The following is a 25,295-nucleotide window of genomic DNA, read 5'->3' on the forward strand; positions in this document are numbered from 1 at the left end:
CCATATTAGCCAGGATGGTCTCGATCTCCTGACCTCGTGATCCGCCCGTCTCGGCCTCCCAAAGTGCTGGGATTACAGGCTTGAGCCACCGCGCCCGGCCTCTTTCTTTCTTTCTTTTTTTTTTTTTTTTTTGAGATAGGCTCTTGTTCTGTCACCCAGGCTGGAGTGCAATGGTATGGTCTTGGCTCACTGCAACCTCTGCATCCTGGGCTCAAACGATTCTCCTGCCCCAGCCTCCCAAGTAGCTGGGACTACAGGCATGTGCCAACATGCATGGCTAACTTTTGTATTTTTTGTAGAGACCAGGTTTTGCCATGTTACCCAGGCTGATCTCGAACTCTTGGACTCAAGTGATCCACCAACCTCAACCTCCCAAAGTGCTGGGATTACAGGTGTGAGCCACCATTCCCAGCCCAGACCCAGTTCTTATCAATGACGAGACTTTGGAAAAGTTATTTAAACTTTTAAAGGTTAGGTTTCTTGATCACGAAAATAAGGGTAACAATAATTGCTATAAGAATTAAATGGTACAATGAATATAAAGAACTTAGCTCAATGTCCTGTTCATAGTGAGCATTCAATAAACATTTTTTGAAAATGGCCTTTATACAGTTTATCTTTGAACAACACATTGTCCTGGCCACCTCATCCACACCTGTGATTTTTAACCTCTAATGGCCTGAAAGCCTTTTTCTCTGTACTTCTCATCTTACTCCAGAACTAACTGCATTCTAAACAAGACCCATGGGTGCCTCAGATTTACCAAGGCCACAAGAAACTACATTTCCCCCACAAACCCAAATTTCCTTCTCTAGACCCTATCAAGTAAGGGGCACCATTCTTCTTTCAGTTACTCAAGTCAGGTAACTAGAGGTCAATCTCATCTCCTTTTATCTTACATCCACCACCCAAATTAGAGTAGGTTCCATAGCCTGTTGATTCTACCTGCTAGGTAGCTCTCAAGTTCATTTTTTCCTCCTAGCAACTACTTCCTAGCCTAGAGCTGCAGCATCCCTAGTCTTGTCCCCCTACAATCGCCCACCCTAGAGCCCACAGAGGGATCTCCCGAAATCATCTATCTGACAATTTCTCTCCCACCTACAACCCTTCAACATTGCCCATGGCTTACAAAGTGAAATCTGATCTCATTGGCTTGGGCACAAGACCCTTTATGGCATGTCCCTTGGAGGAATAAAGTCATGAGTCTAGCACTGAGTGTTTTATAAAAGTTGAGTAAGAAAAGGGAGACTTTCCCGGCCAAATATTTTTTAAAATTTCAAAAGTGCAATAATATATTCATTTATTTATTCACCATTTCAATGAATATCTGAGTACCTACTATGTGCCAGGCATTATTCTAACACCATAAATACAATGACGGTTATAAAATAACAATCTCATGGAGTTATACTACTGTTGCAGGAGCCTGTAAACAGATCAATGAAACTGAATAGAAAATCCAGCTATGGACTCAACTATATAAAAAATGAGGATATCATAAAAGTGGCCTTTAAAAGCAGTGAGGAAACATGGATGATTCATTATGCGCTATCACTGTCACTGGCTTGATATTTGAAAAAAAAGTAAGTTGAATCCCAGACTCACACCATGTATCAATACATTTCTAAATGGATTAAAGGTCCAAATGTCAAAATTAGGCTTCTGTCTTTGGTCTTCTAAATTATAGTCAGCTCCCAATTTCTGTCCTTGTTCTTTTTTCTCACCAGTGGTCACAAACTCAGATGCTGACCTGGATCAGGCAAGTCACTTAAATAAACAAAATTGTCCCACAGGGGTGGGTAACCTGGAAAGCATTTGTTCCAAGGTAAACATCTAATAATCACAATCAAAATCATAACCATAATAGCAGCAACTAACATTTGTAGAGTTAGTGTTTTGTGCTGCTGTAACAGAGTACCTGATAGTTGGTAATTTACAAAAACAGAAATTTATTTCTCATAGTTCTAGAGGCTGAGAAGTCCAAGATCAAGGTGCTGATGAGGGCTGCTTCCAAAATGGCACCTTGGTGTTACATTCTCCATAGAGGAGGAATGTAATGTTGTATCCTTACTAGGCAGAAGATGGAAGGGCAAGAGGGAGGAACTCCCTTTGTTAAGCCCTTTTATAAAGCCAAAAAGTCCCCACCTCTCAATGCTGTTGTGCTGGGGATTAAGATTCAACATGAATTTTTGGAGGGAATAAAGTCATTAAAACCATAGCAGCTAGAGACTTTTCTAACTACTTTATGTAATTTACTAATTTATTCTTTACAACTACTCTATGTGATATGTACTATTTTTACAGACAAAGGCACTGAGGAATAAAATAAGTAACCTGCTTAATTCACATATTTAGTAAATGTTGAGCAGGATCTGGAATCCAGGTAGTCTGACTTCAGAACCTAAACTCTTAACCCCCGTATTCCAGCCAGTTCTTAGACCAAACAAAACATATGCATGGGCCAAACCTGGTCCATGGGATGCTGCTTTTCAACCCATGTCCCTGATTCTTTTAGAAGGCTCTCCCACTCTTGTCTGTTGTGGTTTATCTTCTCTCTGCTGACAACTATACAATTCCATCTCAAACTCAATCTAGAGTTGTTTCCTGAGCTCCATTTTTTAAAAACTTTCTCTGGGTCTCACCTGGATTTCCCCTAGGCCTCTTATACTTAGCAGTTGTAAGCTGACTTCTTCTCCATCTCCACTCTTATCCCAGACTTCCCCTTCCCTTGTAGCTTACTCCCATGCCTTCTGTGTTTTCTTCACGTCTCTGCTGGGTCTTTTCCACGTGCCACCTTCTCAGGAGGCCCATGCTGACCACTGTATTTAAAATCACAGCTCTCTCTCCATGCACACTCATTCACACATTTCTGCCAAAATTCCTATTCCCCTTGCTTCTCTGGTTTATTTTTCTCCACATCACTTATCACCGCCTAACTTATCATATATCTTACTTATTTATTTTGTTTGTTGTATATCTCCCATCACTAAAATGTAAGCTCCATGAAAGAATTTTTTTTTTCACTGTAGTTTCAGAGCCTGGAACAGTGCCTGGCACAGAAGAATTCCATTGAAAGAGGGAATGAATGAATGAATGATGCTTCTTTCTTATACAACAATAAAATTTCCTTGAGGTCTTGTGCTTTATCTTTAAAAGGAACCCAGATTGTGCATACTACTTTATAATGTATCCAACTTTATTTTAATATTAAAAGAGGTCTTATATTGTTCCTCGTACTTCCTGGATACTTCTTCAAGTAAACTCAGTGTTCCAGGTCAACGTTCCATTTTATCTTGTGGCCTCCTGAGGACCTGGTATACCATCACGTCCCTCCCACCCCAGCTCTTTGTCTTGCTCTTGCCTTGGCTTTCCCAACAGCAAGTGAAGAGACCAGCTGCTCAATGAAGGTCTCAGGGTGTGAGTTGCCTGCTAGTTCACGAGTAGCTGACAGGATGACAGACTGTGAAATGCCTGGAGCCATGGGCATTTCAGGGTCTGAGGAGAGACATACTGAGGTTGGGGAAAGGGAAGGACTGAACCTCTTGATTTTTCACAATCAAACCATAGTTTTTCCTTTTCCTTTTTTATTCTTTTTTCCTACCTGCACTGAAAAATTTTTCTTTTTCTTTTTCTTTTTTTTTAGTTTTTCATTCTTTCACTTTCTCTTCTATTGTGAAATTCTTTTACTCCTTAATTTGTTTCATAACTATGCATGCAGTGCCTGTAAGAGGCCAGACAGTATGCTGGTCTTTGGAAATAAAGCAGTGGACATAACGGACATTATCCTTCCCCTCAAGGAGCTCCCAGCCTTGTTGGGTACACATGAGAATACTGACCATGCACTCTGGGATGATGACTGCTGGGTTAGGGAACTGCAGGGTAGAACAAGGGCACCTACAAGAACACCTAACTCAGACTGGGTGCGGTGGCTCATGCCTGTAATCCCAGAACTTTGGGAGGCCAAGGCAGATGGATGACTTGAGGTCAGGAGTTCCAGACCAGCCTGACCAACATGGTGAAATTCTGTCTCTACTAAAAATACAAAAATTAGCTGGGCGTGGTGGCACGTGCCTGTAATCCCAGCTACTCAGGAGACTGAGGCACGAGAATCACTTGAACCTGAGAGACAGAGGTTGCAGTGAGCCGAGATCATACCACCGCACTCCAGCCTGGGCAAGAGAGCAAGACTCCATTAAAAAAAAAAAGCAAAGCACCTAACCCAAACTTCAGACTTTGGAATTCAAGGAAGACTCCCCAAAGGAAGTGATGCTTAGGCTGATACCCAAAGAGTGAGTGTCAGCTGCTCAGGTAGCGGGAAGGAGGTCCTACAAGCACAGTCAAACCAAAGTGGGTAGGAGAGGGCAACTGAGGCCGTGTGTGTGGGTGTGTGTACGCATGTGCGCACACGTAAGACTGTTTTGCACAGGTTGGATTTGGGAATTGGACATTTTTTTTCCCCCGAGGGAAAGCACATTTGGGCTCCCTCCAGTATTGGAAAAACTGGCTTTATTCTTAGTGTTCCAGAAGGCAGAGGGATAGCATTGGGTAGGTGTTTGAGGCAGGTGAGGCTTTCAGGTAGAACTGTCCAAAACACAGTGGCCACCAAAGGAGGTTGAGACTGGCTTATCACTTATCCAAGAAGGAGCCAGAAGATGTGTGACAGTGGTTCTTGCTGGGAAATTGGGTTAGAAAATCTTTGATGGCTCTTCCTGCCAGAGGTTCTTGGACCCTGGGCCATCGTCCTTCAGGAGGGGCCTATATAAGCAGAGCCTGGGATGCATTTGGAGTCTGCCTTGGTCTTGGCTAACAGAGAAGCATCAGACCTAAGCCCTGCCCATGGGGAGCCCATCCACTGGTCAGGGAGAGAAGCACATGCAAGGCTGCAGATAACTCACAGATGAATTTGTGGAACAAATTATAGGAGCAAAAGAATTTGGTTAGATGAGTGACGTGAGTGGCCCAGAGCAGTAAAGGATACAATGGAGTGGAAAGAAGAGCTGTCTGGAGTCAGTGAACTTGGGTTCAAATTCCGGTTGTGCTGTAGACTCATGACATGACTTCCAACTTTCCCTCTCTGAGTCTTCATTTGCCCCTCTAGGAAAGTAAAAGCACCATTTGAATGCTAGCATTATAGGTTCCATAACCAGCATCCTACAATGACCATTTCAATAGCTCATAGCTGGGAAAAAAAGAGAATTTATTCATTTACTCATTGAGTCATTCACTCATTCATGCAACAGGTACCTGCTGAGCCCACCCGTGGGCTTGGCCACTGCAGGAACTAGAAGCAAACACAAAGATGACCGAGACAGTCTCTAAGAAGACATGAACACCATTGTTCCTTGCACCCCTGTTTGCAATACTAAAAAAGAAATCAACACAGAAATAATTAAAAAACGATCAGTAGAGAAATGGCCAAAGAAATGTGGCTTTATTCATAGATAGAGTATTACTCATTTTTAAGAGGAATAAACTAGATGTTTATACCAAACAGAAAGATCTCAAAAGCAAGCCAAAACATTAAATGAGAAAAGCTGGAGGAAGAACAATGTAAGTTTTATGATACCATTTGTAGAGGATCTTTTTGCCTCTTCAGCATCCATTCCCCATTCTCATTATAATTTTGTGCAGATGTCCACAGCAACCTGTGTAGCCTGTGTACCTTTAGAGAGGCTGTCTCTACCCTCCCCTTACAGGGGGCACATGTCTGAGGCCAAGGCTTATCAATAGAATCTCAACCCATGGTCATAATACCTGGTTCAGAGGTGCATAAACCATTTTAGGCCATGAGAAGTGAAAACTTTCTTGAGGCTTCTAGAGAAGCAGCTTCCTCACTTTTCTCAGAGCACTTCCTGAATGACCCCCTCTCTCCCAGCAAAGTCTGCAGTCCTAGAGCCACTGGTAGCCTTTTACAACCATGAGGAGGTGCTAGCTCTAGGATAAAGCTGACACCGTGGAAAGATGAGCCAGGTGTCAAAAGAAAGTGGGTCCTAGATGACATTTTTGAGCTGATAAATCAGGTCAACCCTGAAATTTTCCTTGCCGCTAAACTTTTCAGGTATGGAAGCTAGTTAATCCTCCTCAAAGTTTAAGCCAGGTAGAGGTGGGCTTTCAGAATTTGCAACTCAAAGGATACTAATCAATATATTATTTAAACAAATTAAGGAACACATACAAAAAATACTATAGTTTTTTGTGGTTATATACATTTGGAAGTAAAAGTGTACACCTTGAACTGAAAGCACATATATACTCAACTCATGATATGGTTGCCTCTGTTTGGGTTTGGGAGGGGTGCATTGAGAAATAGGTTTAGGGATGGAAGATTAAATAATAGATGGCATTTATTGAATACTTACAGGCAGGTGCTGTTCTATGAGTTTGACATGCACTAACTCATTGAATCTTCGTGACAACATACCACAGTTTTTACAGAAGTGGAAACTGAGGCATAGAAGGGTTGAGTAATTTGTCCATGGTCAACTTTCTAATGAGTGGCAGAATGGAGATTTGAACCCAGACAATCTGGCTCTAGAGCCATTTATTAGCTTTATATTCTTTTAATACCTATGCTAAGGTGACATCAACTTTATCTATCATCTTTTCTAGTTTTCGTTTTTTAAGTGAAGCAAGTGTGGTACAAATTTAATGATAATTTGTTCTAGTTGAAGGGACACGTGATGGTTTCATTATTCTCTGTTCGTGTGTGTGTGTGTGTGTGTGTGTGTGTGTGTGTGTTGTTTGTTTGTTTTTTTGAAAGAGTCTCGCTGCATTACCCAGGATGGATTGCAGTGGCATAAACATCACTGTAACCTCCAACTGCTGACCCTAAGAGATCCTCTTGCTCAGCCTCCCAAAGAGCTGAGATGACAGGCATGAGCCACCACATCTGACCAAACTTTTGTGTGATGTTTTTTACATTTCTTAAAGGAAACATGAAGCTGGAGGCAGCTCCTGCTCTTGAGGAGTTCTCAGTCCACTGAACACAACCCGCCTGCAGCCCAAACTGAGAAGCACCAGAAGTGATGTTGCTGGGGACTTAAGTGAAGGGAGAGGCCACGTCTCACTTGGGTGAACATGGAGGTCTTTGTAGCAGCCCTGGCATTGGAGATTGGACCCAGAAATGAGGTCCAAATAATGTTTGGACATGCCATGTTGAGGGCAAGCGAACAATCAGGCAGCAGGGACTGGGTAGAGAGGTGGGAGCATGTGGGGCTGGAGGAACCCATTTCAGCTCGAGGTGAGGACACCTGATGTGGGGAATGAGAGAACATTGCTAGAAATCAGCAGAAGCCAGACAGTGGCAGGGCTTATGCAAACGATGATGCCCTTTTGTTTGGCAGGGCTGGTTGATGCCTCTAGTGCTTGCTTCCTCTCTGTCCTTGCTGATCTCAAGAGGTGTCCATCTGGCTGTTTTTGCTGCATCTCCAGATGTTCTCTGGGCTCCCATAGAGAATTATCTGCTGACCCAGCAGTAGCCCCTTCCTAAGCACCCCAGGGTGCTTTCAATGTAAAACATGCAGTCACATTTGAACCACAAGACCTCATCTGCCTGGGAAGCCATATTCTTACTGATCAGCATGGACTCTATTCTGGGGGCTCAGCCTGCTCAGGGTCACCTGAACAGAAGTGGGTGAGATGTCCCGGGGCCATCCACAATGGCTCCTGACGGCTGCGGGAGGGACACAGATGCAGGCTAGCATGTAATTAGTGCCAAGAACGCAGCTCTCTGATCACTTTCCTTCAAGAACGTGCCTCTCTGGCTGAAAGGCAGATAATGGACAATCACAGAAGATCCTTGATTATGGCTTGATTGAGCTTATGGGAGCTCCAGACGGCTAATGCAATTGTGACTTCCAAACCGTTCAGTGCAGGGCATTTCCATATGGACAGGGAATTAAATAAAGCTGTCCTGAACACTTTGCTGGGCTTGTGCCTCCAGTGTCTGGCCGGATACAATCTTCCGCTTCAAGTGACCTTGACAGAGACTATAGGGAGTGGTCATGACCCAGGATGAGAAGGCCAGCTTCCTCCTTAATTACTGTCACATTTCCCCTTTAGGGCTCCTGACCTGCCTGGCATTAGCTTTTTGCTCCCTTTCCTGGAGCCAGAGATCCACTCCCTGCCCCCAGCCCCTAGTCAGTACCACAGCTTCAGCCTCAGGCTTTTCCAGAAGCCTTGACTTTCAGTAAGCAAAGGACTGTGCTGAACACGGTTTCCGGTGAGATGATTCACTGGTCTGGTGGAGACAATCAAGGGAAAAGCAGGGGATGGGGCTTAAGTCTCAGGTCAGGGTTTCTGGGGGTTGTCCCTGGGCTGCTAGGCCAATTTTCCCCTTTCTGGACCCCAGGCTCTCCTCTCTGCCACAGCAGGGAGATGGGCTACATGATTTCTATAGTCTAGGGATTACACCAATTACCCTCATCAGTGAAAGCAATGATTCAAGTGAAATAGGATGTTAACATGACTTTCCTCTTATCTTGAAATAGCAGGAATATTGGATGGAAATAGATGGAAACAGTTGCTACCAGATAACCTCTCTGGGGTTTCCAGAAAGGCAGCCAAACTGACCCCAGTCTTTTCCCTGTTGCCCATCCTCAGTCCATATAGACAGAAGAACTAGAGAGTTGATTGAAGGAGGAAATTGAGAGGTATAGTGAGCTGTTGGCTTGAAGAGGAGAGCTGTGCCTTTTCCTTTCCTGGCCCATGGTGAAAATAAGGGGAGTGGGTATCCTCATTCCCCAAGCCAAGTAACAGGTTTCCAAGAGGGCCTCTCATAGCGTGAAATGCCTGTGCAAGTGCAGACAGGCATCTCACTCTTCAGCTGGACAACTGCTGAGCTGCAGAAGCTTCCAAGCCTACCCGGTGATAGCCGGGAGTGAAGCACAGTGGGAGAGTGCTTGGAGAGCTTGGCATGCGTTCCTTGGCACGTGAATATAGAAACTGGTGACTGGGGAATTCTGAAGGCAAGTGGTGGTTGGAGTCATTTGCAATTGTGAGGGCAAAGGTAGGACAGCAGATGAGCAGCCAGCATGTCATTGTGGAACATGGCAAAGGCATGTGAGTATCTCAGGAGGGAAGTGGTTGCTATGGAGGACAACTGGGTTTAGGCAGTCTTTGGTGGTGAGGACATTCCACCTTCCAGGCAAGAGGATTCCTTTAGTGCAGATCCTGGGGTAAGACAAAAATTGCAAGAGGTCAGCCAGAAGGCACATTGCTCATGTCAGGAGACCAGGGAGGGTGGACGTCCCAGTAGAAACTTCCCAGTGAGAGAGCCAGCACTTGAAGGCCTGTCACATTAAGAGCATTAATGCTAACCAGCATTGGCCAAGAGAGGACTGTAGGACCATTAAAGATAAGACTCATATTCTTTCCTTATAATCCCTACTTCTCTTGCCTCTATTCTAGAGTAGCCAAGAACAGCAATGGGATGAGGATTAAAAAGGGAAAAGCAAGGAAAGAGTAGGTCACACCCCCTTCTCTATGTCCAGTAAACCACACCCCCTTCTCTCTGTCCAGTAGGCCAAATCCTCTTCTCTGTCAGTAGGCCACATCCCCTTCTGTATGTCCAGCAGGCCACGCCCCCTTCTCCTTGTCCAGTAGACCACACCCCCTTCCCAGCCCCAGGGATGAACTTGGCAAAGTGAAGTGGCTTTGAATCATATGCAAGACAGAAATTTCAATTTGGGCAATTTTTATTTGGATACTTTGGCCTTTTAAATACCTGGAAATAAGTCTTAACTACCTCAACAGAGAATATTCTCATGACTACAAGTGAGAAGAAAGCTCTGAGTTCTCCCCAAGATGGCATGACGGGGCAGGGAAGAGTATGTTTGAAAGCAGTGGTTGGTTCCCATTTATAAGCCATCAGCCTCAGACCACTCACTATGTAGTTTTCATAACGAATTCTCTGGTTCAGTCTGCCACCATAGATGGCTTTGGTTTAGCACTGGAAATGAAAAGGTGAAAAACACTGGATTCACACCTTGTGCTGAGCAAATATTGTCTTGAGGATGCAGGCCACATTTTCTTGGCCCCTAGTCAACCTTCCCTGCTCCTCGGGGGTAGAAGCCTGTGTTCTGGCTCTCATGTCCATCATATGCCACCCCTATCCCAGCACTTCCCTGCTGGATTGAACCCGTGTGTCTGCTCTGTTCTCCTCTGGACACCGTGCCGCCGTATCATCCCCATCACAGCACTTCCTCGGTGGATTGCACTTGTGAGTCTGCTCTGTCCTACTCTGGACACTGTACCTCCAAAAGCAGAGGCTGTATCTGTAATGCTGAGTCTACAGTAGCCCTCGACGCGTGCAGTTGATAAATATGTGTCTGCCCCTGATCTTACCTTCCTCTCAGTCTAGAGTTGGGGACCTCCGTTTTCTCATCTGTAAAATGATGTATCAGGCTGGATGATTTTAAGGGCCCTTCTAGTTCCAGAAACCTTAGATTAACAGCATGGGGTTCTCTGCTCATTCCCACCCTGGGAAACATTCTGACAACCAGTTGTTTGCTGAGTGTTCAGGGCTGGATTATCTTGAGGGAAAGGCCCGAGACAGTAGCAAGGACAACTCACCCCTGTGCTGGCCACATATTGTGAAATCTGTTTTGTCTTGGGATACAGCAGGGCATATGCTGGGTCACTGTAGTGGGACTGGCAGATGGAGAAGGGCTAGGAAGGAGAACCTGAGTAGCCACCCCTCCCCTCCACCCTGCCTGACACACTCTGCAGGTGGAAGGGAGGGTTGTGGCAGCTGTCAAAGTCTCAGCCTGTGATCTGAATTAACCTGGGACCACAGTCCCTGGGAGAGAGAGTAGCATGGTAAAAACAAGCTGGACTCGGCTCAGGTGCGGTGGCTCACACCTGTAATCCCAGCACTTTGGGAGGTCAAGGTGAGTGATCACAAGGTCAGGAGTTCGAGAAGAGCCTGGCCAATACGGTGAAACCCCGTCTCTACTAAAAATACAAAAATTATCCAGGCTTGGTGGTGGGCACCTGTAGTCCCAGCTACTTGGAGGCTGAGGCAGAATTGCTTGAACCCAGTAGGCAGAGGTTGCAGTGAGCCAAAATCGCGCCACTGCACCCAGCGTTTGCCACAGAGAGAGACCCTGTCTCAACAACAAAACAAAACAAAACAAAATAAAACAAAAAAACAAGCTGGACTCCAGTCTAAGAGTTTTGTGGCAGTAGATAGGACTCCAGAAAACAAACAAGCAAACAAACAAACAAACAAACAAAAAACCGAAAGCCCAGGGAGCAGGGCATCAGCTCAGTCAAAAACTGGGAAACAAGGTTAAGGTCTAACTAACATGGCGATGTTGGTGCTGCATCACCAAGAATTGCATCTAGCCAAGAATTGGCTAGAGTTGAAGTTCCTCATCCCTGAGGTCAGGATTAGACTCCTAAAGGTGGGCAGATATGCCGAGGGAGCACTGAGGGTTAGCAGGGTCCTAAAAGTACATGGAAGGATCAGGAATCAGGCTTGACAACCCCAGCCCTGCCTGCTTTCCAGACTTCCCTGTATTCCTTGTGTATGCTTCACTTGTAAAGGGGAAGCACTGTGATTTGTATGTTTTGCCCACCAAAGTACAGAGCTCATATCACACAAGGGGAGTAAGCAGTGATTGCCGTAGCATTGGGTCTGAAATTTTTCCAAGATGTGGGGGTTGCTTGCTCAGTTAGGCTGTAAGGGCTTCATGAAGTCAGGGAGGGGCCAGATAGAGGGTTTTTGTGAGCCTCTATCTAAACCAATGGATCCCCCTACCCTCTCTCTAATCCTCTCTACACACACTCTCTCTCACACATGAATATAACAATCTTCTTAATAGAAACACACTGAATTTGTAGGATTACATATGGAATTTATAGGAAATTTTAGATGTAATTTATGTAATTACAGTCATGAAGCTGATCATTTCAGAGTGCAAGGACCTCGTGTCTCCTCTCCTTGCACACAGCACACAGTCAGGATATTTACAACCAGCACCATCTCTAGGGCCCTTGCCTGGGGGAGGGGGGCATTTCACCATGAATAGAGGAGGGTGTGGATTGGCATGGGAGAGCTCTCAGCTTGAAAGGATGGAGGATGACTGGGGAGGAGAGGGAAGGGTGAAAGAGTAGAGCTGCCATTCCCACCTCAGCTGTCAACTTGGGACTGTGTGATTCTCTTGAAGTGTGACTTTGCAGAGAAATTCAGACCCCCGCCAGTGGGACAGCTGGCTCCAGTCCTTCCCACACAGTGATGACTCAGGCAAGCTGGCCCCTCTGGAGGCAGCTTTTTCATGGTTTTTGCTAAAAGAATACTGTGTCCTAGTCTGATTTCTTTGGGGTCTAACCAAGGTCCTCTTAGGAATGCACCAGTGACTCTAATTCAGGTTTCCTTGGGGTGTCTCTGTTTATCCTGGTGACAAGAGGTGGCCGTTTCAGCAAAAAAAAAAAAAAAAAAAAAAAAATCCCAGTGACTAGGCTGGGCCAGCACATGAGAGAAATGTTCTACTTTCCAACAAAAGGAGCCTCTGAAGCATCTTAATGCTTTTAAATTATAGAATTAAGCAAATTTATGGCAGAAAAATAAACATTAAACTTAACTTTATTTTTGGTCTGTTTTGTTTGCAAGGAATAACCCCTGTCAAACCATCAGAAAAAAGCACAGGGGAAGCATTGGAAGAAGACTCGCAGCGGAACCCCGGGGTTCAAAAGCAGGGCTCTCCCAGGGACCCGTGACTGACAGCTCAGCTTCCCTGAGGCCGGAGCTGCAGGGAGTTTTAAGTTGAAGGGAGATCTGGGGGCCTCAGAGGCAGCCGTCCATAGGCCTTCTCTACTGTACTATTGTGGCCCAGGGTTGTGGCTTGAATTGTGTTTCCAGAAAGATATGTTGAAGTCCTTACTTTCAGTACCTATGAATATGAACTTATTCGGACATAAGGTCTTGGCAGAGTTGATCAATTTAAAATGAGGTCATACTGGATTTGAGTGGCCCCTAAATCCCATCACTGGTGTCCTTATATGAAAAGACACAGAGGTGCATGGAACACATAGAGGGAAGATGGTCACGTGAGGCTGGAGGCAGGTAATGGAGTGATGCTGTCACAAGCCGAGGAGCACCAAGCATTGCCAGTAGACTCCAGAGACCAGGAGGCAAGGAAGTCTTCCTCCCTAGGGCCTTCAGAGGGAGCACAGCCCCACTGCACCTTGGTTTTGAACTTCCAGCCTCCAGAACTATGAGAGAAGATGTTTGTGTTGTTCTAAGCCACCCAATGTGTGCTCATGTGTCCTGGCTGCCCCAGGAAGTGAATACACCCAGCTGTGCACCATGGCCCTGCTAACAATGGCAGCCTCTCTCTTTGTTTCTTGTTCAAATTCTTTTTTTTTTTTTTTTTTTTTTTTTTTCTCCAAGATGGAGTTTCACTGTGCTGCACAGGCTGGGGTGCAGTGGCACGATCTCAGCTCACTGCAGCCTCTGCCTCCTGGGTTTTAGTGATTCTCCTGCCTCAGCCTCCAAGCAGCTGGGACTACAGGCACCCACCACCACGCCCAGCTAATTTGTGAGACAGCGTTTCACCGTGTTAGCCAGGCTTGTCTTGAACTCCTGACCTCAGGTAATCTGCCTGCCTCGGTCTCCCAAAGTGCTGGGATTACAGGCTTGAGCCACCACGCCCAGCCCTGTTCAAATTCTTGATACAGAGGGGATCTGGTCCTGGTCATCTTTTGTGGCTGACCTGTGGACCAGCTGCCCTTGATGGTTCAGGGGCTGCCGTAGGCCAATTAGCTGTAACGGAATGTGGTGGGGTCACTCGAAACAAAGCAGGACTTCTTGAGCTCAAAAGGCCAGCAGAGGTCAAGCGTCCTAAACATGTCCAGCAGACCCAGGCACCTTGGTCTGGGCCCATGGGGAGGTTTTGTGGAGCTGTGATCCTCCTGTAGAGTTCTTTCATATTCTTCCCTTTCACCTCTCTATGCATCCACCTAGCTCCTACTTTTGACTGTTAATCAATGGGTAGAGAAAAAAAGTAGGTCCTTTTTTTTTCCTTTTTTTAAATGGACATTCTGTAGAAAGTACAGGCACTTAAGTCCTGGATTAAGATTCATGAATCCTGAGTTGAAAGCGAGATTTTGTTACTTACCAGCTATGTGACCGTGACACTGGGCAGACCTTTTCACTTCTCTGAGCTTCGGATCCCTAGCTGTGAAATGGAGCCAATGCCACTGGCCTGCTAAGAATGTGATCAAATAAGAAAATGGATGTGAATATTCTTTGATCTTGTTAAAGTTCCAAGCCCACAGGGAATGCTTTAGGCAAGAAGCAGCCCCCCAGTTAGGGTGGGCTCCATGCAGAAGCTGGGCTATGGAAACTGAGGGGCAGGCTCAGGGACAGAGTGCCTGCTGGCTGCCTGCTTTTCCTTTGTCTTTTTCGATAATGCTAATTTGGTTACTCTTAGTAACAGCTATTCCCCATTACTATTACTCATTCCGGGCTCTGAATCATTCTGATGGATACAACTTGACATCAACCAATTTGCCTAATTCATCACCTTTGCATTTCTTTAATACTAAAGACAAAGTAGGAAGGTTTTCCAACTGGCTTTGCGATTTTCTTTTCTCCTCTCCTCCAGCCACAATGGGGGATGCAGAAAAGACTCCCTCTGAAGGGCTGCTGGGTGAATTCAGCCGGCCAGGAATTCTGAAGTGAAAACCCACTCACTGTGTGGTCTTTACCAAGTTCAGGATGACCATGGCTTTGCTCGTGTCGTTGGACAATCATTCATTTTCTATCTGGGATTAAGCCCAGCCCAGCTGGGACTGACAGTGTTCCCCGTCCAGCTTCCCTACACTTGTGTAAGCTCAGTCATGGCCTAAAATGTGGAGTTCTCATTGCAAGGCTCAGGCCTGATTCTCCCACCCTCAGTTTGGGAAAGTCCTGAGTCTACTCATCCTTTCAAGTCCTGCCCAGCCACGTTCTCCACGCAGAAGGAAACTCCTGCTTGGAATTTCTACATCCCTTCTCCTATTCCTTTATGATGAGCCGTAATCCTTTCACATTACAAAATCAAAATGCAGAAGCATATAAGGTAAAGGATGATATTTTCCCCATTCTTCTTCTCCAGTGTCCTCCTCTCCCCAGCACCCCCTTGGGTAAGCAATGTTTTGTTTTGTTTGCATCTTCCAATATCTTTCTTTATGTTCGCAGTAACATATTCATTTATATATTCACACATAAAAGGGTTTTCTACTAATATTTAAATGGGCTCATACTGCACATATGCAATTACTTTCTTAACTTGATAATATGTTACAGACATTCCTCCATGCCAATTCACATATATCTAATTCATTTAAATGTTCTATACATTTTTTCAAATCTTTCCCTGTTGTTTTCCATTTTGTAATCTTCATACACACATCTTTTTATACTGATGTTTTAGTTTCTGTAGGAAAGAGTCACAAATGTGTGATTTCTGGGTCAAAGAATATGATATGCTTAATTCTTATAGTTACTAGCAGATTACTTTCCAGATAGGATGTGGGGCTATAGCTCATCAGTGAAGCATAGGAAAGCCTGTTTCCTCACACCCTCACCAGCTTTTAGATGCTAAATGTACATATTTTGCTTTTTTTTTTTTTTTACTATCTGCTGGGTGACAAATGGCATTTTAGTGTTTTCATTTCCATTTTCTTAATACAGGTGAGTTTGAACATCCTTTTGTATTTCTTGGCCATTTGCATTTTTCTGTAAATTCCTTGTCAAATCTTTTGCCCATTTTTAATTGTATCCTTTAAATATTACAGTCTCAGGCCGAGTGCAGTAGCTCACATCTGTAATCCCAGCACTTTGGGAGGCCGTGGTGGGGGGAAATCACTGGAGGTCAGGAGTTCGAGACCAGCCTGGTCAACATGGTGAAATGCTGTCTCTACCAAAAATACAAAAATTAGCTGGGCATGGTGGCACATGCCTGTAGTCCCAGCTACTCGGGAGGCTGAAACAGGAGAACTGCTTGAAACTGGGAGGTGGAGGTTGCAGTGAGCTGAGATCATACCACTGCACTCCATCCTGGGCAACAGTGAGACTCTGTTTCAAAAAAAATAAAATAAAATAAATATTACAGTCTCCTTGTACTTGTCCAACATAACTTCTCTCCATAATAACAGCTAATATTTGTATCACATATAAAGCACTTTTCACGTACATTAGCTCATTAGGTTCCCACTATTATTCTACAAGGAACATACTATTTTTACTTTTAGGAAACTGAAGCTCAAAGACCTGCTCAGGCTACATAGTCTACTGCTGCAGAGCTGAGGCTTTGACTGCCTTCCATAGCCCCGCAGGAAGGATCCATGGGTGACTTTTCTCTCCCATTTGGTGCCTTGCACAGACCTTACACCAGGGAATGGATGCAAAATGAGTAGAACAGCATATGATGGATGGATTAATGAATCAGAAGATGGAGAGACCGATGGATAGATTAAAAGTTGGCAGTTTGGAACAAATTCCCAATATATGCCCCTCCCCCACAATATGTGTCTTCTGGATTTCTGCTCAAAATGACCTTCTCATTCTTCATTATCATTGCCAAGCACAGTCTTTCATAGGCATCTGACCTTGCTATAGTCCTTGACTTCTCATGTATGAGGAGGGTCTGTCTCACGCATGGAAAACAGCCCTTTGCCTCAGGTAGGTAATGTGAAGAGTAACACAGAGTGGAAGAGCACAACACAGCAGTTCTCAGCTAGGGGTGATTTTGGTCCCCCTTCCCCAGGGGACATTTGGCAATGTCTGGAGATATTTTTGGTGTCACAACTTGGGGAGGAGGTGCTACTGGCATCTGGTAGGCAGAGGCCAGGGATGCTGCTAGACATCCTACAAGGCACAGGGCTGTGCCCACAACAAAGAATTCCTTGGCCCCAAATGCCAAGAGTACTGCTGTTGAGGAGCCCTGGCTTAAAGCTGCAGCAAGCCCCTTAGTGACAGCATGATAAGAAGGAAGGATGTAGGATTTGCAAAATCAAGGGACTTGCCTGTTTCTACCTAGTCTGCCCAGAGCATTAAGGGGCCTGTATACCAGCTGTATGATTTTGAGCATTGATTCTTTCTCATCCTCAGTTTTCTCAAGTGAAAATGAGGATAATCTTATCTTCCACAAGAGACTATTGTAAACATTAAGCAGAAGGATGTATGTGAAAGGCTGCTAGGGACACGTGGGAGATGTTAATTGTCATTAGGAAGCATTTGAGAAAGATCTCTTATTTATCTGGGTGTGAATTTGGGGGAGCTCAGCCTGTACTCTCTCAGTTTCTTGACTGACTGTGTGTGGGTTCTTTGGCTGTGAGAATGCAGGTGTTTGTGGTTTGGAGTCTGAAAAACCAGCTGAATGCTAATCTCCCAGCGTCCTTGTTTGCTCCTCTGGAAACTTTGCGGGGGGACAGATAATCGATGGGGGGAAATGATGACTCCTGCATTGTGCACATACTAACCGGCAGCCCTGGAGCCCAGCCCCGGGACTTGGGAACATGCTTTTGCTCTTGAAGGATGGCTGGGCAGGGAACTGTAACGGAATTTCTAATTCTAGATCTGGTTAGTTGAGAGCCAGATCTGATCCACTTGATGTAGCAGACCAAGGTAGCAGAGGGAAGAGGTGGAGCCAAGTGGCCAAATTAGGGGATGAAACATCAAAGAAGATGAAAAGGAATGAGAAAAGAAAGTGGGAGGAGGTCCTGAGGAATTGGGCAGCCTGAGAGCCAAAGCCCAGAAAGGCGTTTGGCACTCTTGGTCTATGTCACTTTAATCCTAGCCATTCACTTAGGCATGGATTTTTGGGCAAAGGATTTTTCTAATGAACCCCACCATATCACCCCAAGTCTAACCTCACCCTCCACTCTGCCCACACTTCCTGACCCACACTACAGCCTCTGCTGTGTCCCCACCCCGCCCTGTTCTCTGTCCTCTCTTCTCCCTGCTTGCCTGGACCCCTCAAGCCTTCCTTCAACCTCACTGGTTTGGTTAGAATCCCATCCACCATCCTTGGCTCAGTCCACCCACCATGCTGAAGGTGGAAGGGAAAGGAAGCGAGCAAGGGAGAGAGTAGAGGAGAGGGGTGGTCTCTTTTGAGCCAAGGGAATTAGATTCCCCAGCTCGCTTTCAGCTTACTCTGCCCCAAAGACCAGAAGGATAGTCCTTTCCCTAATATTCTTGACATAGAACCAACTTATGCACAAATACACCTGTCCTGTTTTGAGTCATAACTAGTGGTTCATAAGCATTTTTTACAGCGTGTGGAATTCACAACTTGGAGGTGATGCACATTCTGCCCAGGATTCAGTCCCTAAGCCAGGTCCTGTGTCTTCTCAGCACATGTACCCCAGATCCATTGGCCTTCTTGTCTTTCTGGAACTCTTGGGCTACAGTTGCCCTCCTCTCAGTAAGAAGCTTCTGTGAGTGTGGAGCAGAGCAGCAGATAAAGTCAAGGATGTCAGGAGAGCTTGTAAGGTGATTCAAATCCTAGTTCCAGGAAGGGAGAACCCAGGGAAATTCTTTTATCAGTGTTCTTCATTCAGCAGTGGCAGCAGCGTGGTGGAGGGGCACAGACCGCGTGTCTCCCTGTGTAGGGACAGTCCCTTGAGGAGCTCAGGCTGCCTCCAGCCTGGCTGGGTGGGGTGAGGACTGTGGGGGCTGGTGTGGCAGCTGTGGGCTGCACCAAGGCCTGTCAGGGAGGAATGATTAATGAACAGCCGCACCAGCTGAGGCTAACCTTTGGAGAGCTGAGCAGGGCATCTGCAGAACTGTCAGCGCTCTGACAAGGACAGAGCTGAACAACCAATTATGCCGCCATCACTAAGGTGGGCTGTCACTTTAATCCCAGCCATTCACTTAGGCAAGGACAGGGAAATTTCTCCTCTGCAGAGGCGTGTGCCTTGGCCACCTTAACCATTTCAAGACAGGGCAGGGACCCTGGTTGGGAGCTGCTCCAGCTGTGTCCTGAAAAGTCTCTCCACTTCCAGGCTTTCCCTGCTTCCTAGTCTCTCTTTCATACTGGCCACGAGAGCAGAATTCCAAACCACATTTACACCTGTGATTTCATTCTGCTGCCTCCCACAGCTTGCAGGATGAAGCTGGAATTCCTTAACCTGGCATTCAAAGCTTTTCATCCCATCTATTCACTCAATTATTTACCTGATGAGCAATTACCTATTGCGCATTTGGTATGTAGTAGGCATTCTGCTAACTACAGAGCAGAGTAATTAAATATAAGAGAGTTCTCACCCTTTAGAAGCTTGTGATCTCAGAGCAGAGGCAGATAAGTCCCTGAGTGGAATATTAGATCTCTTACAGAAGTTGTAGTAGAAAGCTTTGGGAAGCCACAGGAGAAACACCGAAATCAGATGGGTGGGGTAGTGAGAGCCAAGGGGCAGGGATAATCTTGGGCTTTATCTAAAGTCCTGAGCAGCCATTAGTCAGGCAGAGAGGTGGCGAAAGGGAAAAGTAAGTACAACGGCACAAAGTCGAAACTATTCATGAATTGCAGCAATGCCCAGTGATTCCATGTGTCTGGCATTCCAAGTACAGATGCTCCTGGATTCATGGGGCTACATTCAATAAACTCATCTTTACTGGAAACTATTGTAAGTCAAAAATGCATTTAATACACTAACCTACTGCATGTCATAGCTTAGCCTAGTCTACCTGAAATGTGCTCAGAACACCGACATTAGTCTACAGTTGGACAAAATCATCTGGCAACACAGTACATTGTAGAATATCTGTTGTAATCTTGCGATCACGTGACTGGACTGGGAGCTTCAGTTCACTGCCATTGCCCAGCATCGAGCAAGAGTATGGTACCACATATTGCTAGCCCAGGGAAAGATCAAAATTCAAAATTCAAAGTATGGTTTCTACTAAATGCGTTTCACTATCACATCATCATGAAGTCAAAAAATTGTAAGTTGAACCATCATGAGTCAGTGTCCATCTGTCTATGAGAAGTAGCTAATAAGTCTGGAAAAGTAGGGATTCAGGTGGTGAAAAGATTTGAACACCAGATAAAATGATTTTGATTTTATCCTACTTTTTAGAAAGGAATATATTTGAGGCCTACCTTCTACCTACTTTTTTGACATCCTCTTTGACTCTCTTGCCATATATCCTGGATTTCAGCTGCACTGGACATTTTGCTATTCCCTGACCTTACCATATTTTCACAGCTCCATGGGTTTGCTCTTGCTGTTCTCTCAATCTGGAATGTCCTCCCCCCATTCTTTGCTGGAAAGCTAGTAATTGTGTTTTACTGCTAATAACAAAGGGCTGAAATAAGAGCAGCTTAAGAAAGATGGAGCCTTGGCTGGGCACGGTGGCTCACGCCTGTAATCTCAGCACTTTGGGAGGCTGAGGCAGGTGGATCACAAGGTCAGGAGTTCAAGACCAGCCTGGCCAAGATGGTGAAACCCCATCTCTACTAAAAATACAAAAATCAGCCGGGTGTGGTGGTGGATACCTGTAATCCCAGCTACTCGGAGGCTGATGCAGATAATTGCTTGAACCCAGGAGGTGGAGGTTGCAGTAAGCCAAGATTGCACCATTGTATTCCAGCCTGGACGACAGAGCAAGACTGTCAAAAAAAAAAAAGAAAGAAAGAAAAAGAAAAAAGAAAGATGGAGGCTTATTTTTCTTTCCTGTAACACGAAATTTAGTGATAAGTAAAGTAGTAGCATGACAGGGTGCTCAGGGACCCAGGCTTCTTCCATCTTTCCATTCCACCCCCCTTAGTGTGCCTTTCATCCTCAAAGTCAACTCACTCATGGTCATGTGATGGCTGCCAGAGCTGCAGCTATTATGCCCCCATTCCAGGAAGGAAAAAAGAGGAAGGGGAGAAAGATAAAAAGAATGTACTTTTCAATTAAGTTGGTGGTTGGTGGCTTTGAAGAGCTTTTCTAGAAGCCTTGCCTAAAACCTTTGCTTTTGTTGTATTGGCCACCCCATCTGCAAAGGAAAGTGAGAAATGTGGTTGTTTTGTTTTTGTTTTTGTTTTTGTTTTATAGTGCTTATTCTATCCCAACGAAATCATGGCTCTGTTAATAAGGAAGAAGAGAATGAGAAGACAACCAACAATCTTTGCCACAATTGCTAAGCAAAAGGCACTTGAACACTTTCCACAGAAGAGGCAGGCATGAAATAAATGAAAGATTCGAGAATGGAGAAATCATGGCATAAAAGGTTGAGAGGAGAACAACGCAACCGAGCAATGAAGATAAATATAAATACTTTTTTAAAGTCTAGGTATTCTCCAAATTTCTAACATTTATTTTGGAGAAAAGTTTTACATGATGTAAAATAAGAATAATATAATAAAATAATCTGTTTCTGAAACCTTAGTTTCTTTAAAACAATTATGAAGAATGAAGTTGGAAAAAGAAAGTAAAAGTGTGCTTAACTACTCATCTTATATACAATGATCTCAAAAGATTCCAATCCATACTCGATTTTGATAATTAGGGGAATGTAAATTGAAAACTATTTTTGAAAAATGTTGAGGTTGCTAATAGTGGAATTAGAGCCAACATTTATTTTCTAATACATTAAAGAAGATAAATTCAAAGAAAATACAATCCATTTACCAATAGACAGTTAAAAAAAAAAACAGCATAGCTAATGACAAGATGACAGGAGGGAAAAAACAAAATAATTAGTTATTACAATGTGTATAAATGTACTAAATTCCCCTATTAAAATATAGAGACTCTCAGACTGGATTGAAAATGAAATTCAACTATATTCTATTTACAAGATAATCAATTAAAACAAAGTTGTGAAAAAAGAATAAGAAGCAAAGGGATAGACAAAAGTGCATCCGGCAAACTAATGCAAACAGAAAGGAAATTGAGGCCCACAGTGTCAATCAGGCAAATATAATTTGGGACAATAAAGAATTAAACAAGAAAAGTAGAGTCTTGTTTCATGGAGAAGGAATCCCAGGTTTAGGCTGAGTGTTTCTGTTGGGATTCCAGATCTATGTGAACAGAAGCCAAAGGGTCTCTTAGGAGATAATTCAAGCTGTGTCCATTGCAGGGGTTGGGATATGGCTGGACATGTCTTGTGAGATGATAAGCTTTCTCTTACTAAAAGACTTTTTGCCTGAGACCTTAGGAGGCTCATCATTCATGATAAAGAAACCAAATTCAATTAATGTGACCTGGAAAGAAAATTGTAGTCACCAGAGGAAAATACCATTCTTTGGACAATGTATTATCTATCATTGGAATTTGCCTTTTGGCCCATTCTCTGTAATTTTTCAAATCCAACCCTTTTGGAGAGCATAGAAATTGTAATTTAAAACCTAAAGGGTTATTTTCCCAAAAATGTGGTGAAAAAGTAAGAAACCAGCGGTATGTCCTTGGGATCCCTGTATAATGCAAAAGGTAAAGGGAGTTATTTATTCACTTCTGCTTTAGTGCGTTTGGCACTATGCAATTTAATTGGTATAAATATTACTATGGCAGCAATATGGAGTGAGTGAGTCTGGAATTAGAACAGGCATTTAGAAAGCTGTCACAATAGTCAGAGGAGAGAAATGCAAGAAACAGCAGTCCTTAACAAATACATCCATGTTATCCATGTTGTATCCCATAGATTCCAGGAAAAGGAGCGGTGTACCTTCTACATATGGCCATGGCAGAGTAACTGGGATCAGACTTCCCTCCCAATATAAACAATAAGAAAACTAGATGAAAGATATAAAGCAACTGTTTTCAAACATTGAACAACTGGCAGTGCAGGATTGTGATCCTTGTGAGCAGGTGAACAAACAAGGTGAGCCCTACAGTTACTGCAGATTTCTGCTGACAGGTATTTTCTGGATCATGGTTCAAGAAAAGGGAACCCAAATCTTGTTGATTTGAAGAAACACACATAAAAGAGAAGGATGATGAAATAGTTATAATTTGCAGAAAATAATTTACAGAAAAGGAGGTCCAAGTATCTGCATGGCAGAGCCCACTGAAGTCTGTGGCTGAATCCTAAGGTACCCAATGCTAGACAAAGTGACCAGAGGATTATAAGCTGAATAATTCTCAGAATCTACATAGGACTAGGATAACTTAGAGATCTGACCTTTCAGGATGGAGGGGCCTGTAAACATCCAGAAAATTTCAGAAGAGAACCCCAAAAGTCTTACCTTAGTAATAAAGCTAAACTAGCCCTAGAGTAAGGTCTATTTTAAACCTGTTATACACATGCACATACACATACATGTACTCATACACAGACACATAGATTGCTTTAACCTTGAAAGGATCAAGTTGATTTGTAAGCAACCTATTTGTCTGCCAGAACAAAATTTAACATTCCTTGAAGGATGACAACATAATGCTGACAATGTCCAGCATGCAATAAAAAATTAGTAGACAATCTAAGGAGCAGGATAATGTGACCCACAACCAGGAGAAAATTATGATTAAAACAACATTGGAAATGATAGAGATGGTGGAATTAACAGAGACATTTTAAAAACAGCTATTATGAATATGACAGAGGATTTAAAGGAAAACATCAATATAACAAGAATATAAATGGAAGATTTTTTTAAAAAACAACCAAATGAAACTTTTAGAGATTGAATATACTGTACCAAAAATAAAATGTTCACTGAATGAGATTAACAGCAGATTAAATACTGCAGAAGGAAACACCAGTGAACTTGAAGACATAAGTAATGAAACCATCCAAAGTGAATCAGAGAGAAAAAAAAGACTGGAACAATTAAATAGAGACTGAGCAATCTGTGGGCAATGTAAACTTTAATATTTGAATAATGAAAGTCTCAGAAAACAGTGGGGAGTGGATAGAAAAATATTTGAAGAAAACAATCATCATAAAATTTTCCAAATTTGATGAACACATAGACCTAAGAAACTCAATACACCTTAAATGGGATAAACACAAGGAAAACCACAGCAAGACACATCATTATCAAATGCTGAAAACCGGTAATAAAGAGAATATCTTACAAGCAGCTAGAACATAAAAACACATTACACACTAGTGAATCCATATGAGAATAGTCCTAAACTTTTATTCAGAAAGTAATAGAAGATAATGGAATGATAACTTTAAATGAGCAGCCAACAAGTGCTATCACCTTAAAACTGTATATCCAGTGAAAACAGCCTTCAAAAATAAAGGAAAGAAGATGGCCGAATAGGAACAGCTGCAGTCTCCAGCTCCCAGCGTGAGCAACACAGAAGACAGGTGATTTCTGCATTTTCACCTGAGGTACTGGGTTCTTCTCACTAGGGAGTGCCCGACAATCGGTGCTGGTCAGCTGCTGCAACCCAACCAGCGAGAGCTGAAACAGGGCGAGGCATCGCCTCACCTGGGAAGCGCGAGGGGGAAGGGAATCCCTTTTCCTAGCCAGGGGAACTGAGACACACAACACCTGGAAAATCGGGTAACTCCCACCCCAATACTGCGCTGTACCAAGCAAGGGTCTTAGCAAACGGGCACACCAGGAGATTATATCGCATACCTGGCCGGGAGGGTCCCATGCCCACCCACGGAGCCTCCCTCATTGCTAGCACAGCAGTCTGCGATCTAACTGCAAGGCAGCAGCGAGGCTGGGGGAGGGGTGCCCGCCATTGCTGAGGCTTAAGTAGGTAAACAAAGCCACTGGGAAGCTCGAACTGGGTGGAGCTCACAGCAGCTCAAGGAGCCCTGCCTGTCTCTGTAGACTCCACCTCTGGGGACAGGGCACAGCTAATCAACAACAACAACAACAACAACAAAGCAGCAGAAACCTCTGCAGACCCAAACGACTCTGTCTGACAGCTTTGAAGAGAGCAGTGGATCTCCCAACATGGAGGTTGAGATTTGAAAACGGACAGACTGCCTGCTCAAGTGGGTCCCTGACTCCTGAGTAGCCTAACTGGGAGACATCCCCCACTAGGGGCAGACCGACACCCCACACCTCACACGGTGGAGTACACCCCTGAGAGGAAGCTTCCAAAGCAAGAATCAGACAGGTACACTCGCTGTTCAACAATATTCTATCTTCTGCAGCCCCTGCTGCTGATACCCAGGCAAACAGGGTCTGGAGTGGACCTCAAGCAATCTCCAACAGACCTACAGCTGAGGGTCCTGACTGTTAGAAGGAAAACTAACAAACAGGAAGGACACCCACACCAAAACCCCATCAGTACGTCACCATCATCAAAGACTAGAGGCAGATAAAACCACAAAGATGGGGAAAAAGCAGGGCAGAAAAGCTGGAAATTCAAAAAATAAGAGCGCATTTCCCCCTGCAAAGGAACGC

The sequence above is a fragment of the Trachypithecus francoisi genome, unplaced genomic scaffold (genome assembly GCF_009764315.1).
Source record: "Trachypithecus francoisi isolate TF-2019V2 unplaced genomic scaffold, Tfra_2.0 Lachesis_group12, whole genome shotgun sequence".
Lineage (NCBI taxonomy): Eukaryota > Metazoa > Chordata > Mammalia > Primates > Cercopithecidae > Trachypithecus > Trachypithecus francoisi.